This window comes from Anthonomus grandis, chromosome 2 (assembly GCF_022605725.1).
Source record: "Anthonomus grandis grandis chromosome 2, icAntGran1.3, whole genome shotgun sequence".
NCBI classification, from domain to species: Eukaryota; Metazoa; Arthropoda; class Insecta; order Coleoptera; family Curculionidae; genus Anthonomus; species Anthonomus grandis.
The window spans coordinates 19,394,936-19,413,579 of NC_065547.1; the positions used below are offsets into that span (position 1 = coordinate 19,394,936).

Below are 18,644 nucleotides of genomic sequence, written 5' to 3' on the forward strand. Positions count from 1 at the left end.
TAGCATATTGTACTATAGGGAATCTCTGTTAAAAACGCTGTTTTTTTGTAAAGCACTTGAATCATTTGTGAACTGAGAATCATGCCTTAGATTGTTATAGACAATTAGATAAATTTATTTGGCGTCTGTATTTAAACAATAAAGTTTTAAAACTGCTTGACTTTCTCCTGTAGCTTCTACTTCCCCTGCTACTTTTTGCTTCCTCAATACTAGACAATGAGCTATCAGAACTATGTAAGTCTAAATCACTGTCCAGTCCACTCTTATTGTTTTCATCACAAATGTTATTGTCTTTCTTGTGCGTCCACGGTCTCCATAAGCCCGCACAAACACTTTCCTCTTTATTTGCCAAATTTTCCTGCCTATTTTCCCAGGATCGAAACATTTTAAGGTCTTAGGTATAATACCAAAACAAATCCACAAACACACTTCCTCACAGTAAAAATTGCAAAAAATTTAGACGAATACAGGACAAATTCTCCACTTGCGTGTAAAAAGCCAAACCGGCAAAACCCATCAAATAATAATAACCTCACAATGCCCCCCTTCCCAACTATTAAAGATGATAGATCCATCCTTAAAGATCTCTTTAAAAACATGACGAAAGTAATACAAAAACAGCCCAAAAATTAATTTGAGTACGGCCCCGTAATCCTGAAAATCAGTGGGATAGAGAGATACACAATCACTTGCACAGCTTGCAGTAGGAATCGCCAGAACGCAGGTGTTTTATCTTTGTTTAATAGAGTGGCTAAAAAGAGGTGAGTGTCTGTGAGTGCTGGAAGTGTTTAAAATATTTTGTAATATGCTTGGATTTTAGTCCGCGGTCAATTTTTTGATATTAGTTTCTTTCTAAAAATGGTCATTTTCGAAAGAAAAATAAAAAATAGTGTAAAACATGGGGTTTTACGTATATTTAAAATGATTTCATAAATAAACTATATAAAATTTTGCCATTTAAACATGTATATCATGCGACAATAAATACGACATAGGCGCACGAGTTACATCCCTACTATAGCTTATGCCAGCACAATTTACCACTACTTCTCTATTCGATAAGAATAATTGTTATAAATATAGGTGAGATGCATTGTATAAGGTTTTTTTATTTTCAGTTCAAACCGTTACTGTAATTTTTGTCTGTATTTGTCTAACTTCCAAAAATATAAATGTGTTACATTATACGAGGTATTTCAAATAAAGTTTGTTTTTTTTTTAAACTTTGATGCCCTCGGCCCAAACGTAACTGGCGGGTAGAATTGTGAGACGTTTTACGACGCCGTATACGTGAAAAAACGGGTACTTTCAAGAATTTACTCAAAAAGGGTCCTAAGACGATTTCAAGGTGAAGCCTAGGAGTGAGATAGTGCCGATCTAAGGCGGCTTTTGGGATATTTGGAAGACATAAGGAGAGAAAGTGCCGATCTAAGGCGGCCTTTTGATCAACCAATCACCGGACGACGAGGTAGAAGAGAGTGTCGATCTAAAACATCTATCCAGTCATCCAGAACATCGTTGGACGCCCTTGGACCGAAAAGGCAACAGATAGAAAATAAGGATCTTGAGCTTTAATAAGGAAGTCACCCCAACTATGAAACTATTAATTCTTACCATACTGAAAGTTTTAACATTTTTTTTGTTATAAATATCCACTTTGCACGAACAATTTCGATTGTATTTTTAACTTGGTTCCTGCAAATTGAATATTTTATTTTTATTAATTTTATTTGAAAATATTTCTATAATTATCGCAACAAATTATCAAAGGCATATTGATAGCGGTATTATGTAAATATTTTTGACATTGTATTAACATATTTTATATTTTAAAATTTATATCTATCGTATGTATATCTATATCTATATATTTTATCTATATTTGTATCTATTTTGTACACCTAACGTATGATTTTTCTTTAAATATTTTATTTGCGAATTTTCGTATGTTCCTTATATACTTTTATTTATTTTTGGTATTTACACTTCTAAATATTTTTCGAAGTTATCTTACTTCAAAACTTTTTAAAAATTGAGGAACAAAATATTTTCGAATTTGACGAAGATTCTTTAGTCGAATCTTTAAACGTTTTACAACTAAAAGAACAAAAAATGGCTCCACCCGATAATCAATTATTAAGATATCAATCTGATAATATTCCTAAATTTGATGGAAATCCAAAAAAAACAGATTTATAAGCGCTGTGGAAAATTTACTAAAAGCTTTTCAGGATATTAATAATCCAAATGCATCAATTAATACATGTCTTTTTGACACAATTTTAAGTAAATTTACAGGCAGAGCAGCCGAATTAATTGTCTCACGTAGTGAATTAAATAGATGGTCACTAATAAAGGAAGTTCTATTAACCACATTTTCTGATCAAAGATCAATCGATTGTCTAATCCAAGATTTGATTAATTTAAAACCAAATAAAAATTAAAACCCAATTAATTTTGGCATGAGAATTCAAGACTCTCGAAGCTTGCTTTTTTCAAAATTAAACTCTAGTAATGATAATGCAGACACAAAAATAATTAAAATAAACCATTATGATGAATTTGCATTGAAAACATTTTTAAATGGCCTTCCGTACAATTTACAATTAGTAAATAGATTAAAAAACCCTGATTCACTAGAACAAGCTATGGCATTTGTTAGAGAAGAAGAGAATTTTATTTATTTTAAAAATGTTCAACATAATTTTAATCCTAATAATATAAAATAACAGAGATACAAATAATACACAACAAAACAATAAACATCAAAAACCTCCAGCAACTCATAACACTATTAATAACATGTATACACCTTACATAACTCAATATAATAATAATTAGACCATACTTGCAACACAATCAACAACCCTTTTTACATAACAGATCCAATTATCAACAAAACATGCCACAATACCAACCAAAACAGGGCTATCATAACCAAAACTTTACTCAAAATTTTAATAATCAACAAAGATTTCCTAGACAAAATAATATTCCTTTTCAAACTAATCAAAGATTTGGAACAAACTCCCATCAATTAGCAAGATCAAATTTTAATAAAAAAACAGAACCTATGTATATATATGAACTACTAGTTCTGGAAATACTGTATTAAATAATTTTAGCAAATCAAAAATTGTTTCTTAACAATTATATAATCAAGGGGTATTACAATGAAACCCCAAACAGTTTGTTGACGATAACCAACAACAAAACGACCCTAATTAAGACTTATACTGATTACTATTAATTATACTGATTTAAATTTAGAGATAAATAATAATAATGAAGAATTTTATCAAGAGCCATATGACCCAAATAATATCAATAATGCTCAAAGTTATTCAGTTAACTCAGATTTTGACTATCAACAAACTTTTGATTATCCTTGTCATAATGAAAATTTTCCTATGACGAGCCAAACACCGAATGTGACGTAATAACCCTTAATAACTATAACACTCAGTTACCATATATCTTTATACCAGAAATCAACTATAATTTTCTCCTAGATACAGGTAGCACAAAAATTGACTTTTAATGATTTTTTAATTTTAATTTTTAATGCTAGTTTTTGACCCCCCTGTATCGTTTTTTTAGTTAAATATTAAAACAGTCTTTTAAAGTGGTCCTTCCTCTCAAATAAAACCAAAACTAACCAATAACCTGCCATGTTGCCAAATTTTCAAAATTTTTGAAAAATTAGTTTCTGAGATATCGATCGCGTCTATTCGTTGTGAGACATCCTGTATAATAGAGCCTAGATGTATTCAACAAATTAAAATCCCAGTAAAAACAACATACCCCTCTCAATATGGTATTTTACCTTATCAAAAAACAGATCATGTAGAAATTCCAGAATGCATTATTAAAATTGAAAATAATTACGCTTATACAACAGCTTTAAACCCAAAAAATGACCCTGTAAGTTTAAGATTTTTAGGTTATATCGATATCGAGCCTATTGACCTTACTGAGGTAAACTTTATTGACTACCCTGTATATGAAAACAAATATGACCGTGAAACTAATAACAAGTTAAGAGCCAATTTAAAAAACATAAATTTACAGCATTGTAACATTGAAGAAAAAAATCAAATTCGTAAACTTTGTTTAGAATTTAAAGATATTTTCCACTGTGAAGATATTTCCCTATCATTTACTAATGCTACTAAACATGACATAAAGTTATCAGACGAAACCCCTATCTTTACAAAAACCTATAGATACCCGGAAATCCACCGTGAAGAAGTTAAAAATCAAATTTCAAGCCTTTTAGAACAGAATATTATTAGTGATTCTGATTCAACTTGGTCATCCCCTATTTGGATTGTACCCAAAAAATTAGATCAATCTGGAAAAACAAAATGGCGCATGGTAATAGACTATCGCAAATTAAATGAAAAAACTATTACAAATAAATTCCCTTTACCGAACATTAATGAAATTTTAGACAAATTAGGAAAAGCTTTACGACTTTAGATCTTGCTAACGGATTTTATCAAAATCAAATGCATGAAGACGATATTCCAAAAACCGCGTTTAGCACAGACGTAGGACATAAATTTCAATTTTTACGAAAAGAAGTTCAATATTTAGGACACATCGTAAGCAAAGATGGTGTAAAACCTAACCCCGATAAAATAAAAGCAGTAAAACATTTTCCAATTCCTAAGACCACTAAAGACATAAAATCCTTTTTAGGCTTAGTAGGTTATTATAGAAGATTCATCAAAGATTTCGCAAAAATAACAAAACCAATTACTAAATGTCTCAAAAAAAGACTCAAATATAAAGCATACGCCTGAATTTAAAAATTCTTTTGAACACTTAAAATCACTTTTAATTAATGTCCCAATTTTACAGTACCCTGATTTTTCTAAACCCTTTTTATTAACTACTGATTCAAGTAATTTTGCAATTGGTGCCGTTTTGCCACAAGGGACAATTCCCAATGATAAACCTATTGCCTATGAATCAAGAACTTTAAGTACTTCTGAAACCAGATATTCCACCATAGAAAAAGAATTATTGGCAATCGTGTGGTCATATCAATACTTTCGACCTTATTTATACGGACGTAAATTCTCTATCTATACTGATCATAGACCTTTAGTATGGCTTTTTAATTTGAAAGAGCCAAATTCAAAATTGGTTAGATGGCGTTTACGTTTAGAAGAATTTGATTACCAAATTATCTATAAAAAAGGTTCCCAAAATTCTAATGCCGATGCCTTAATCCCGAATTCATCTAATCAATAATCCAGGCGACAACAATGAAAATATTTTAGACTATTTAAGAAATCTTGCTGAAAATCCAGTAGATAACGAAAACAATGAAAGACACTGAAAATATACACAGTTCTAGTCATCAAAAAATTAATGTAATCTCTGACGTGCGAATTCAGCCACCCGTGGTAACTTTTGACTCAATAGCACATAGTAATCATGCTGATATGGAAAACAATAGTCTAAGCATTGCTGCCGACATAATAAACAATAAACCTTTACAATATCTTATAAAAAAAAATCTTTTCATCCAGATTTAATCGTAACGATACAAAACCTTGGGAAAAATAAAATATATCATGTTGAATTACCAACAAACAGAGGAAAAAAAATTAAAAATTTTATTCGAGACTACATGACATCAGATAGAACATGTAATATTTATTTTTATGATCAAGATCTTATACCTTTATTTAACGACGTTTATTTAACACATTTTCGAGGCTTTAAAATTACTCAATATACCAAATTGGTCAATAATATCTTAGAAAAAGAAGAAAAACAAACCACCGTGGAATAGAAGAGACTTATTCTAGACTTGAAGATCTTTAGTATTGGTTTAATATGAAAAAAGACGTTACCCAATATATCAATGATTGTCATATATGTCAAACTCAAAAATACAGCAGATTTAAATATTATGTTCCTTTAATTAAAACTGACACAGCCAGTAAACCATTTCAAATGTTACATATTGATACCTTTATTTTTGAAGGGCAACATTTTTTAACAATTTTTGATAAATTCTCAAAAGATGGACAAGCATATCCATATGACAAAATGCAAAAGCGGTATGTCACAATTTAGTTAACTTTTTCTCATTTTTCGGATGCAATTTTTCAAAAATTACTAAAAACTCAAAAAATAAAATTTCATTTTGGCACAACCAGGAGACCATGAATCGAATTCCCCTGTAGAAAGGTTTCATTCAACATTAATAGGACATCTCCGTATATTATAACAAAAAGATAAAGATAAGTCAGTTAGTGAATTAATGCCTTACGCAATAATTGCATATAATAGTACGAGGCATAGTACTACAAAATTTACTCCACATGAACTCGTATTAGGTCATACAAATTCTCGTGATCCACTTGATTTAATATCAACGACGTTTTACTCTGATTATGTCACGTTACATAAAGAAAAAGTTGATGCACTGATAAAGAAAAGGAGAGAGTTTTAGCGAAAACCTACGTAAAAGGTGACGAAACTTTTGAATTTAAATTAAATCAAAAGGTCTATAAAAAATTATATCCCAGAAATAAAAATAAACCAAAATTTTCAGGTCCTTTTACAATAATTGAAATTCTAGATCGCAATCGTGTTAAAATAAAAAATGTGAAAAAACCAGATAAGATGGAAATAATACATATTAAAGAACTAAAAAGACCTCTTGTTACAGATGATCCTTCGTCTTCGGCGAATCCCCAAAATACCACAACTTAAATAATAACCCTGGAATTTTACCCTACAAGATAGGAAACGCTCAAAAGGTAACCAACCACTGGACATTTATTGAAATCTTTGACTTGACAAACTTAACACAAGAATATTTTGACATTTGTAGTAAGTATAATCAATTAAGAAAATACATTTATACCTATCCAACTTATAAAAATGAACTAATTAATTCATTTATAATAACAGATAATTTAAAACAAAAAATTAAAGGACAAATTGACCAAATTATCCCTGATAAAAAACGTGAAAAACGAGGTCTAATAAACGGATTAGGCGGTATAATAAAAAGTCTAACAGGAAACCTGGATAATGACGATGCTGAAAGAATCCTAAGGTAAAATCAAAATAATCTTAAAGAATCTCTAAACCAACAAATGACAATTTTAAGCAAATCAATAAATTGCCATAAGTTTGCCAAATTAAATGAATTTCATAATGCAATCTTAAATATTAATGATTTTTTGTCTGAATTGCAATTAGTGAAAAATCACTTAAATTCTGAAAAACTATCCTTCGAGCCTTTAACAGAAACTATATTATTAATAAAAAATACATTAAACATCAGACGCTATGTCAAGAAAACAGAAGTAATATTCATAATAGGAATTCCACTAGTCGAACAAAATAATTACAATTTATACCATCTATTTCCTTTACGCACAAGAAATAGCAATAACCACTTTCAAATAATATAAATATATATTTCAAATAATTTTAATATTTTGTTTAGATAAACAAAATATTAAATATTTAACGGCGTTAGATAAACAAAATATTAAATATTTAACCATCAAAACAATATAATAGTTGCGATTAGAATCATTGCATATTCTAAACAGTTGAAGTAATTAAATTCGACTAGCTGTGGAAATAGATTACGTTTTGTTTTATGTTTTTTTACATATGTAGATGGGTAATAATGTTATCTTCTTTTTAGGCATAAGTCGTAACCCAGAAGATAGGCTTAAATGGTACGATGAGCTGGAAAAAGTGGAGAATGATTCTTTGCTATTAGGAAATAATGATAATATTATTTGCCAACGTGACATTAGCAAGAATGGAACAGTAACAAATATAGCGCTTTCTCAAACTATTGAGGAGGACTGCAAGTTTTCTTTTAAAAGATTAACAACCTAATACCAATGTGTAAGTTTTATTTTGATAGATGGCTTAAATAGACAATCTACTTCAGCAACAATACCAAATATTGATATAGAGCAGCTGGAAAATAATAAGACAAGGGGTATTATCCTACTGATGATAGTGACTCAGACGCTATCGCCACTTTTATCATATTTGATCTCGCACTTTTATCATAAGCTGAACCTGGTACTTTCGCAGACCAACTCGCAGGACGTCAGCGAAAACGGAAAGAATACACCGAACCAAATCTTTGGAAGAAAAATTACCGAAAATGGAAAAGAGCAGCTGGTCAATCATATGTTGATAGAAAGGGTATTGTGCGACCAAGAAAACAATTAAAAATAATTCGTTGTGCGTACCGGTTCTCCTGCAAAAACATAACTAGTGAACAGCAACAAACCTTACTCGAGGAATATTGGAATTATGCCGATGTTACCAGAAAAAAGGATTACATTTGTTCATTGATCAAAGAAATGCAATAGTCAATGTCAATAAAGATTCGGAAGTCGACAAAAAAGTAAGCAGAGCATATTTCTTACCAGATGGAAAAGGAGAAAATATAATGGTTCGTGTTTATCTCTCATTTTTGTGTGGAACTTTTGCAATTTCTAAATGAATAGTCAACAATCTTTTTAAGTTTAAAAGAATCCTACTTAAGAAAAGATAAAAGAAAAGGAACAGCAGCCCATAATGCAACTCCAAAAGCAAAAGTGCAGAAAGTGCGTCGTTTCCTTACCGATATCCCTATAGTACCTTCGCATTACTGTTGTAGACAACGGAGTGCGCGCTTATACCACACACCTGATCTTCCTATCAGAAAATTGTATGAACTTTATAAGGAAGGAGAAGCCTTGCAGGAGTCAAGTACCGTATTTTCCACAGAATATTTAACGACTTTGAGCAACCACTCGCGATATTTCAACCAACGAAAGATCAGTGCTCCTCCATATGTAACGAGGCAGAACGTAAGAAAACAACTGAGACTGACCAGAACTATAAACATCATAGGCAAAGAAAGGAGAATATCGCAATAATGAAAAGAAAAGACAAGAAAGATGCAGAGAATTCCGAAACAATGTTTTAGGCTACCCTTTATTTATAGGCTGCGCTAACTTTTGCTCGCGATACTCAAATTTATTTTTCTAGAAAGCTTTCCCTTATGAACTTTACAGTTTATGATTCGGAAAATAATGGCAACTATGGGACGATACCGGAGGAAAAAAAGGAAGTTCAGAAATTGATACGTGACTATTAAAGTATATTCAAAACCTTCCAAGGGAAATTATACATAGGTATTTGCCAGCAAACACAGTAGAAAATAAAGGTCTTATTTCACCAGAAATTCCTTTTATTATGACGACCGGTTTCACAATATCATCGCATCATCAGGTCGAGGACTAAAAGTAAAAGACACAATTTACATAGATACTACGCTTATGAAAAATTGGTAAAATGCTGAATAAAAACGAATTTTAAAGCGTACTTACATTGTTAAAAACGAGATTTGTCAAAACAAAACAAAAGCACATATAAAACGGTACAGTTAAAATTAAACGAGTAAATCTTATCATAAGATAACAAATAATACACTTAGGTTTAAAACAATAACATCTAAAAAGCACCGTTACAACACAATAGACAAAATGATCTAAAAACTATGATAACCGCCATTCAAACTAATCTGACCAACAGAGTCATCTATATCTAGTTTTCATAATTAAAAAAGAACATTTTTTGCAAACATTGGTAGAGACATCTGTTTAACAGTTTTTAAAAGATATTTTAAAGTTACTGTGGGTACCGCTATCTAGTACCCATTCGGTTATATGATATAAAATATAGATTTCTTTGTAACGTTCTTTCTTTGGTGAAATAAGACCTTTATTTTCTACTGTGTTTGCTGGCAAATACCTATAAAAATATATCCCAGAACATGGACACCGTTCTCCAAACTGGAAATTATACACATTGTACTTTATGTGGAAACATGCGGTGGCCAAAATCGCAGTAAAAATGTATATGCTGCTTTACTTTATGCTGTAAATACTATTAGTGATTTACAAGAAATTGACCTAAACATCATGGAGAGCGTGGAGAGAGAAACGTCATAGCTACCTCCAAGCAGACAGCATCCATGCGACCATTGAAAGAAGCAGAAAACACAAGAAACTGTATTTGAACACGTTAAATTCAATAGCACCGACATTCAATGTAATTGAGTTGAACTAGTCAACAAATATACAAACGACTGTCGATTATCTATGGCCAAAAAAATGGACTTACTAAATCTCATCCGCAAAGGTATAATTCAAGATTCCTTTTCTTTCTTTAATAATTTACCTTCAGCTCGAGGAGTCAGAGGCCAAACCGTATGGAATCTGTATAATAAAGAAGAAAACGTTAACGGTTTTGGCGACTTCTTTGGAGAGGGAATAATAGCTAAAGCATATTATTTTCCCTAAATGAGTTATTTTTGTTATTTTTTCTAAGACTCTTGTTTTATTCTTAGTGATATAAGAACACTAACAAAATAGTTTTTGTTTCGAATAAACTTAATACGGTTTCCTGCTGTATTTTTATTTCGAAAATATTACTTTATTATAAATAACTAATAAAGTAAAGATGTATGTCCACTTTATGTATTGAATCATTCTTGCATATGTGCTATGTCCAACAATTTTGTTAAATAAAAGCCATTTTGCTAGTTTACGTGACTCCGTGTACTCCTCACGTAAAGTAAGTTTTAAAAATATTCCTAAAACATTAAAGTATTACAATAACAAACGAACATCGTATTAGTATCTTAGTTGTTCAAGCTACAAAACAACGATGGACTTGTTTTTTATTTGTGGAGATAAGAATATTGCATTTACATTTGACACCCAGTAGTATAGTAAACACGTTCCTGGGACTGGCTTTTCTTTAAATCTTCTGAAATTTCTCAAGACATGGCAACAGCGCATTAGCATTAGCGTGGCAACACCGCACCACAACTATCCTATTAATTATTATGCATTCCTAAACCGCATTCCTTTTACTTAAAGGTCTAATTACCATACTAACGGGTTTTATTATTTACGTATGCTAATTAAATGATTTACATGTTTTTTTTTTGTCCAAGAGCTCATTTTTTTCATTGAGCCTTGGGAGAGGGACTTTTTGAAGACGCTCGTGAACCAAATATCGAAATGATGAATTGCTATTTTTTTAGCAATAGCACGCAGGTTGGTTTTTTCCCCCAACTACTACACTGACACCAAGATGGTCCATCGTCCGTGTTACGTGTAGGTGACATAATACTGACCCAGTCGGGTCAGATTAAGTCTAAAATTTTGTTCCTCGGGGGCACTTTCTTATTGTAGACGGACTGCATTCCTTTCGGTCAATGCAACTATGTTATTGTTATTATGTAATTGTTCACCACGAATACGGTTATCGGTAGAAAACTGGTTTTATTTTTTATTTTTTTACTGAATTAAATGGAAATAAAAGTCGGTATTATTATAATATTAATTTAATAAATATCTTATTAAAGTAAACGATTTACATTCTGAAATTGTTGTTGTTGTTGGCTACCTAAAATACAGCATTTTAGTTAATATAAATCCAAATATTATTATAATAAACATTTGTGTTACATACATGTAAATATTGATTATCTCTGGCGAACCTAAACTATTTGTTTGTAAACAATTAGTATTTTGATGTTTAACGATTGATGATGCAGTACAGTATGAATTTTCTTGATCTAATTCTCCACTAATAGCTCTCCATTCTTTATTTTCCAATAGAGTACCATTATTGAAACGAAGTCTTAGCTTATAATAAAGGTATGAGTTAATATATGTATTAAAATGGATAATTAGTTTACAAACAATTATTTTTTATATTATACGTAACATAATAGTATTGTAAATAATTAGATATTATTTATGTATATGACAAAAAATAAATAAATTATGCTACTCCAGATGATCCGAAACCATTATCTGCACGTTCAGTTTTTTCTAAAGTTGCAACTTCTCGTAATTTCGGAAAATAAATTTTCTCACATATTAGTTGAGCTATTCGATCGCCAGACTTAATGAAGAAATCTTTCTCAGAATGATTAAATAGGACTATTTGGACTTCTCCGGTATAGTCACAATCAATGACACCACCTAAAAAATTAATCGATGTTATTAAATATTAAAAAGCTTAATGTGAAATATTATTTACCTCCTACATCAATACCATGATTTAAAGCCAAACCAGATCTTGGTGCTATACGACCATAAGATAAGTGTTTCAAAAACAGTCAAGTAGAAATATTTTTATAAGTATACAATTAAATTATATATCCCCAAGATAACGTATTGGTCGATGCAGAGTTTACATTTCTTTTGTCATCATTATGTGGAAGTGCAATTTTTCTTTGGCTTATTGTAAACACTTCATGTTTTTTAGATCGAATTAGATATTCTTTTGCATATGTTTGATTGTGACTAAACAAGCAGTTAAAATAATCTTCGAAAGTGATGTTATTTAATAAAGCTTTAGTAATACCCTTCGCTTTTTTTTACTTCATCGTTATGTATTTTAAATGCGTACATTTTCGACTTTAAACCAACAAATTCACTCATTATTTTACCGTTATTCTCATCTTCCATTATCCCTAATATTTTTTTATTAACCAATGGTATATTATAAACATTATTTGGCGGATAATCAGAAGTGTCAAATTTGTGAATATCCTCTTTCATATGTTTATAAATATCATCAACATGAAAATGGTAAATTAGAGAATCAGTGTCTGTATAGAGTAATTTTGCAGCATCATAAAATTTTGGTTTTATATAATTATAATGAAAATCATATAAAATCGTTTTAGAAATTTCTAAAATACTAAAAGCTAGATAAATCGGTTTATTAAATTTAACATTTACACGAGACAATTCTATAATTGCTAAGTTTTCATCGAAAATTGTCAAACTATGAAAGTTTGGTTTTGAAATTAACGTTTTTGCTCCAAATCTACCATCCCATGAGGTTACTAATTTTACATCTTTATATTTTCTAACGTTTTCCATAGTTTTTCCAAATACCGCATTATTCACTCATTTAAAAAAGTTTCTTTTCAAAATCATTCTTGCTTAATTTTCTCATGTCAGTATTAAGTGTTATGTATGATTTTAACCAAGGTGATTGTCTAAAAGCTAACACCTTATGTATTTTTATTACTTTTATACCCAATTGTATTGCCTGTTTTAAATTTCTATAATGTATAATATAGTTTTTTTTATTATAAAGGGTTGTTAGTAACTTTGGCTGCCGGATGGTTATTGGAAGAGGTGGAACTAACTTTTCTGCACATAAAGGTAAATCTTTATGAAGATTATGTAAGTTTTGAGGGTAATCTAAATCTACTTCAAGAATATATCCTGCATCAGAATCATCGGGTGTATTAATAATAGAATAATAATCAATTGCTTTAAGCCACCTAAACTCACCTTGCGGTAAGGCCTCACACATAGCGGTTCCATATAAATTGTTTACATCAAAGTACATTAAATATGATGGCTCTATTTTAGGATCATATTCTTTTCCCATATATTTATTATTTGCTTTTCCGTATCGATTACTGTGAAATTCCTCCTCTAATTCCTCTTTCTATCATCATTACTTTATCTATATCTGTAATTAATTCTAAGGAAACCTGAAAGATTAAAAGGCATGCATCATATGCTAATCCAGGTGCAGTATATGATCTTAAGCATTCTAAACCATATGTTATAAAACAGACTTTTCTGAAATTTTCGAATACATCAGCTAATATTAATACATCAGTTTTTAAATAAATTTCCATGTATTGTCGTAAATTTTTAATTTTTAATTTATTCCAAACATTAATAGCATGTGCATAATAATTGTGTGAAATACTTTTTTTTTAATTTTACTGTAAAATTTGGTGGCAATGGGTGGCAGTTATTGATCATTTAATTTTTCCCAAGAATCTAGATATTCGTATGGAAAAACTTCCTTTTTTGAAAGTAAATTAAACTCTTCATCAGCGTTTTTATTATACATTTTTCAGAAATATTTAAATAGGAACTTAATTCATCTAGGCTGCTAGGCATAAATCTAAAAAAATCCAGAAATGTAAAAGAAAGACTAGTATTTAGAATATATTTTGTAAAAGATATATATTTTTCTTTATTGACTGGTAGTAATGTTACTTGACCAGGTATCGCTGTAGCTAATTTTTTAATTATAAAATGCCCGTCGTAGCCTGAGATATTGTGAAATATACAAGGAATCATATGTTCTACTTTATAATTGAGATTACAAGAATTATGTGAAGCTCCCCTATATTAGCCCGTAAAATGACAATGATCTCTAACCAAATCAATCATCACCAGAAAATGGCTTTAAACAAATGTGGCAATTAGTTGATTTATAAAATAATTGATTTTCTAAATCAGTTAATGGTATCATAGATGCTGTACGATTAAATATGAGGTTTAACTGTTGAGCCAGGTCGAATAATTGCCTACAAAACCAACTGATACAATCTGAACCTGTATACATATCAAATTTTGATAAATTATTATCATAAATACAAAACAAATACTAAACAATACTGCAAGGTGTATGTTTTTCATTCTTTCTAGTTTTTTCAGTTAATAACGGATCCTCAAAATTCTCCAATATACTTTCAATGTAGGCATAAATAACAAATAAAACTTGCAATTTTTTTTTGAAACGTGTAAATGATATTGTTTTTTCATTTTCTAATGGCAACGTTATTTTGGTTTTATTATTTATTTTTTTGCAAGTGAACATATGCTGATTTAATGTTTCACGTGAATAAAAACGGTTTAAACATCTATCGCAATAAAACTTTTGATTTCTTTTTTTTGATTTCCACTGCCTTGTTTTGCCAATCGATTTAAATTTTTAATTAAAGCAAAATGGAAAACTGATTTAAATTTATAAATATTTTCTGATATACTATAATTACCATAATCATTATCATCTTCATTTTCATGATCAGCAGACAACATTAATAGATTTACTTTAGTTAAATATTCAAAATTACTTAAACAACTTTAACTTTTTTCTATAGAAAAGACATTTACAGAAATATTATTCATCTTTTCAAATTTAGGAATATCTTTTAATTTTATTGGGAAATCGATTTCATCATATTTTAAAATATCTAGAAAATCGGGATAGGATGAAGTTCTGCTAACATTTTGACTTGAATTACATGGATGAAGTGCTGCTACAATACACCAAAGAAAATAATAGGGATCTTTGTTTTGAATATTAATAACCCCTTTTGTATTTTGAATAAATTTGGGCAATGTAATATAAGTAGACACACCTACATTAATTGGTGTGTAATTATTCAAATTTACTTTTAGGTGTAAAATTTCATAAAGAGCCCATCCAGAATTGTCAGTCTTGTTAAAATATTATTTTTAACATGATCACTATACCACTGCTTTAAATCGGTGTTTTGGTCAATAATTCTATTTTTTGTAATAAAGTGTTTCAAGTCAGTTTCTCCAGTTTGTGGTTGTATAAAGTTAGCTAAAAAAATAACATTTCTTTCAAAAGGGATTTTTTCAACTCACTTCTAATTTTACAGCTAAAAGATCTAAATGCTTTATTTAAAAAACTTGGGGATTTTTAATATGCAAATCTATTATAGCTCCGGTTCTTATGCGACTCTTAAAACATGACTCTTTTCTAATATTAGTCTTAGATGAATTATATATATAAAATTTAAAAAAATATATATTTCTATTTAAATATTTGAGCCACTTACAAAAATCATTCTCTGTCTGTACTAGCCTACTAACTTTTTCTTATTTTTTCATTAATTTCTGCACACTTATTCGCCATTTTAATTCTGCTGCGATAAATTGCCTTTTACGTACTATATGAAACTATGATTATTATTTTAGTGTTAATTACTGCTTTATTTATATAAGCTGGTACACTAGGTGTGTCATAACCATTCTATTACTAATTTACATAAAAGACGTTGCGCAAGGTAATCCACATGCACCGTGTGACACTCCTCTCCTTTGCTTTACCATATTTTTTTTTCTTTGAATTTAAGTATAAAAATGAGTAAAGAAAATGACACATTATCCTATCTAGTTTATAAGAAAAATATTGTGAAACAAAAAACCTAAAAAAGTGGCTTTAATTCCTTCTACTATATTATTTAAAAGTAATGATTTAGCAGAATTAACACTTGAGACATTATATGTTATCGTTAAACATTTATTCAGGTAGGTAAAATATTTTATATTCTACTTTTTTTTTTGTATAAACAAAATCTTATATTTAGATATGGGGTCAAGGGAGTTGAAAAAAAGATCATGTTATGCTCAAATTAAATTACACACCACGTGACGACACAATCAAAATGAAATTGGGGGAACTTCCTGCGTCGTACGTCAAATTATTGGTAGACACGGAGAAAGAGCTGATCATTTTAAAAGGTGCGATGAGTAAATTTAAATTCGATTTGAGGCCGCAAAAGGAGGAGGAGGAAAAGTTGATTGGCTGCAATGGTGGTGGATGTGAATCATCAGCAGTGGCGGTAAAAAAGAGAAAGATTAATATTTTGAAGAACAAAATTATCTTACCGTTTACACCTTCATCTTCATCATGATTGACAGCATTTCAGGAGGTTTGGGATGTTGATGCTGAAGATTTTGAAAGTCAAAAATTTTGCGTCTTGTAATCAGAATTATTTTGTAATAAATAGATATTTTATATTATTATTATTATTACAGATGTTTTATTTATTTATTAACAATCCAGTCTCTCAAAATATACACGTTTTGTTTGGCACATCTTAAATTATTATATATATGTTTTTTACAGTGATATTTACGACCACTTTGCCTAATAAGACAACTTAAACAGCCTAAATCTAATAAGTCTATAATATTATTATTTGGAATTATACTACTTAGCCACATTTTTTTGTCAAACCTTTAACATACACTGCTTTATTCTTTTATTATTATAAATAAAGACCTTCTAAGGGTAGGTAGTTTGCATCAGTGAAGTCCCATGGTAGTCCAAGTAGATTTCTCGTTATACAATCTATTTGTTTTCCTTCCATTGTGGCACTGGAATGACTATTATCAATAGATTGAAACCAATGAAATGGAAATGGAAATTTGATAAAATGAAGAAAAATATTGTGGCGTTAACTTTACAGTGTTACTATTTTGCCAAGAATTTGCAGACGGTAGCTCAGAATTATTGGAGGCTTGGGATTGTTCGAAGGTTCACTTGAAATCTCATTACTGGCTATTAAAGAATATAAACTTGATTATAACTATTAAATAAGAGGGCGCCACTTAGTTTTTTTTATAAACGAAAGAAAACTAAGAAAAATACTTGGTATATATGTAGGTTTCAATGAACAATTAAATGACCCTGGATAAAGTAGATTTAAAGAGGCAAAAAAATATCTTAACAATAAAACCAAATTATATTTACATCAAAGATGTAAATATAAGTAATACACCTCATGTTCTAATCTGTTAAATGTTAATAATTTATTATGAATTAAAATATGAATAATGTTGATATGATTAAAATAAGTGTGACAAAAGTAACATTTAAATTATGATTACGCTTCTAGGTAGATTTCAGCACTTGAAAAATAAATTGCAATTATTAAAGTTTTTTTTGTATATATTTTTAGTACGCAGGGGAAAGTTCATGAACCTTTTTACCTAAGGCATATCAGCCTTAACCGAGTTATATCTACTTAACTACCAAAAAAGGTACTGAAAAATACTGAACAAAAAATAACAAAAATTATAGGTAAGAAATTGACGTATTAAATTATGATGTTGATTAAATATTTGTAGCAATAAATTGAAATTAAAGGTATATTAATAAAAATTTAAATAGGTGAGACAAATCTATAGTTAGTAATATTTAAATAAATCGAATAAACTGGCCTGTATATTCCTCCAAGAAATGAACGGCTAGCCTTCAAAACCGAGGCTGTGAATGCATGCCATTTGTAGCTTAGCTATCCAGACTGGGAATCTCTAATACTAGCTCTAACTCTGGCTCCAGCTCCACCGCTTTCAGCAATTTTCCGGGGAAATCAAAAGCCGGCAGCCATCAACAATTGAAGAAGAATAAAGAGGAAAACGGAAAAGTAAAACCCTAAAACAACGGTTGCCATTGTATTTACTGTCGATAAAAATTAATGGCGTTCAAAATGAGACACACTCACCTTGCTAAGTTTCATTATCTATCCATTAAAATATTGGGCATCCTGCACCAGAATTATGAATTAACGGTTCCCTAAAGGAACAAGATTAAGGACTATAAATTACAAACCATATTGGCCACTTCCTGCTTCACAAACTTCGGAAATAAAAAACTGGCCTTTTACGTGCGCTTCTACCAGCAACACGGGAACAAGTCCTCGAAAAATGGACCAGTACCGACTAAATCATTCCCGACCCCACCTATCGCCTGAGCTGTCAATATCAGCCAATCAGAGAAAACATTAATTAAGACCAATCAGAAGAGTGACGGACCGTCAACAGAAAGCATGGATAATTAAGCCAGGAGAGTGATGCGTTACAGTAGTAATGTGTCATTGATAGTGTGAATTTTAAAAAAATATGAATACAAGAAGTTGACTGAAATTATTAAAATATTGAAATTAATAAAAATATAAATGGAGCGTTAGTGAACATAAGGAGTGG

General features: G+C 30.0%; 2 long non-coding RNA genes across 2 annotated transcripts; one reads left to right on the forward strand and one right to left on the reverse strand.

Moving 5' to 3' along the window:
• Positions 1-11,394: 11,394 nt before the first annotated feature.
• On the reverse strand, positions 11,395-15,850 carry LOC126750723 (uncharacterized). Its single transcript, XR_007665805.1, has 3 exons — positions 15,710-15,850; positions 13,386-13,591; positions 11,395-12,056 (listed from the first exon to the last, which is right to left on the reverse strand). It is a non-coding gene; the product is annotated as an uncharacterized LOC126750723 (long non-coding RNA).
• Positions 15,851-16,026: 176 nt separating this feature from the next.
• On the forward strand, positions 16,027-16,688 carry LOC126750428 (uncharacterized). Its single transcript, XR_007665723.1, has 2 exons — positions 16,027-16,181; positions 16,241-16,688. It is a non-coding gene; the product is annotated as an uncharacterized LOC126750428 (long non-coding RNA).
• The last annotated feature ends 1,956 nt before the right edge of the window (positions 16,689-18,644 follow it).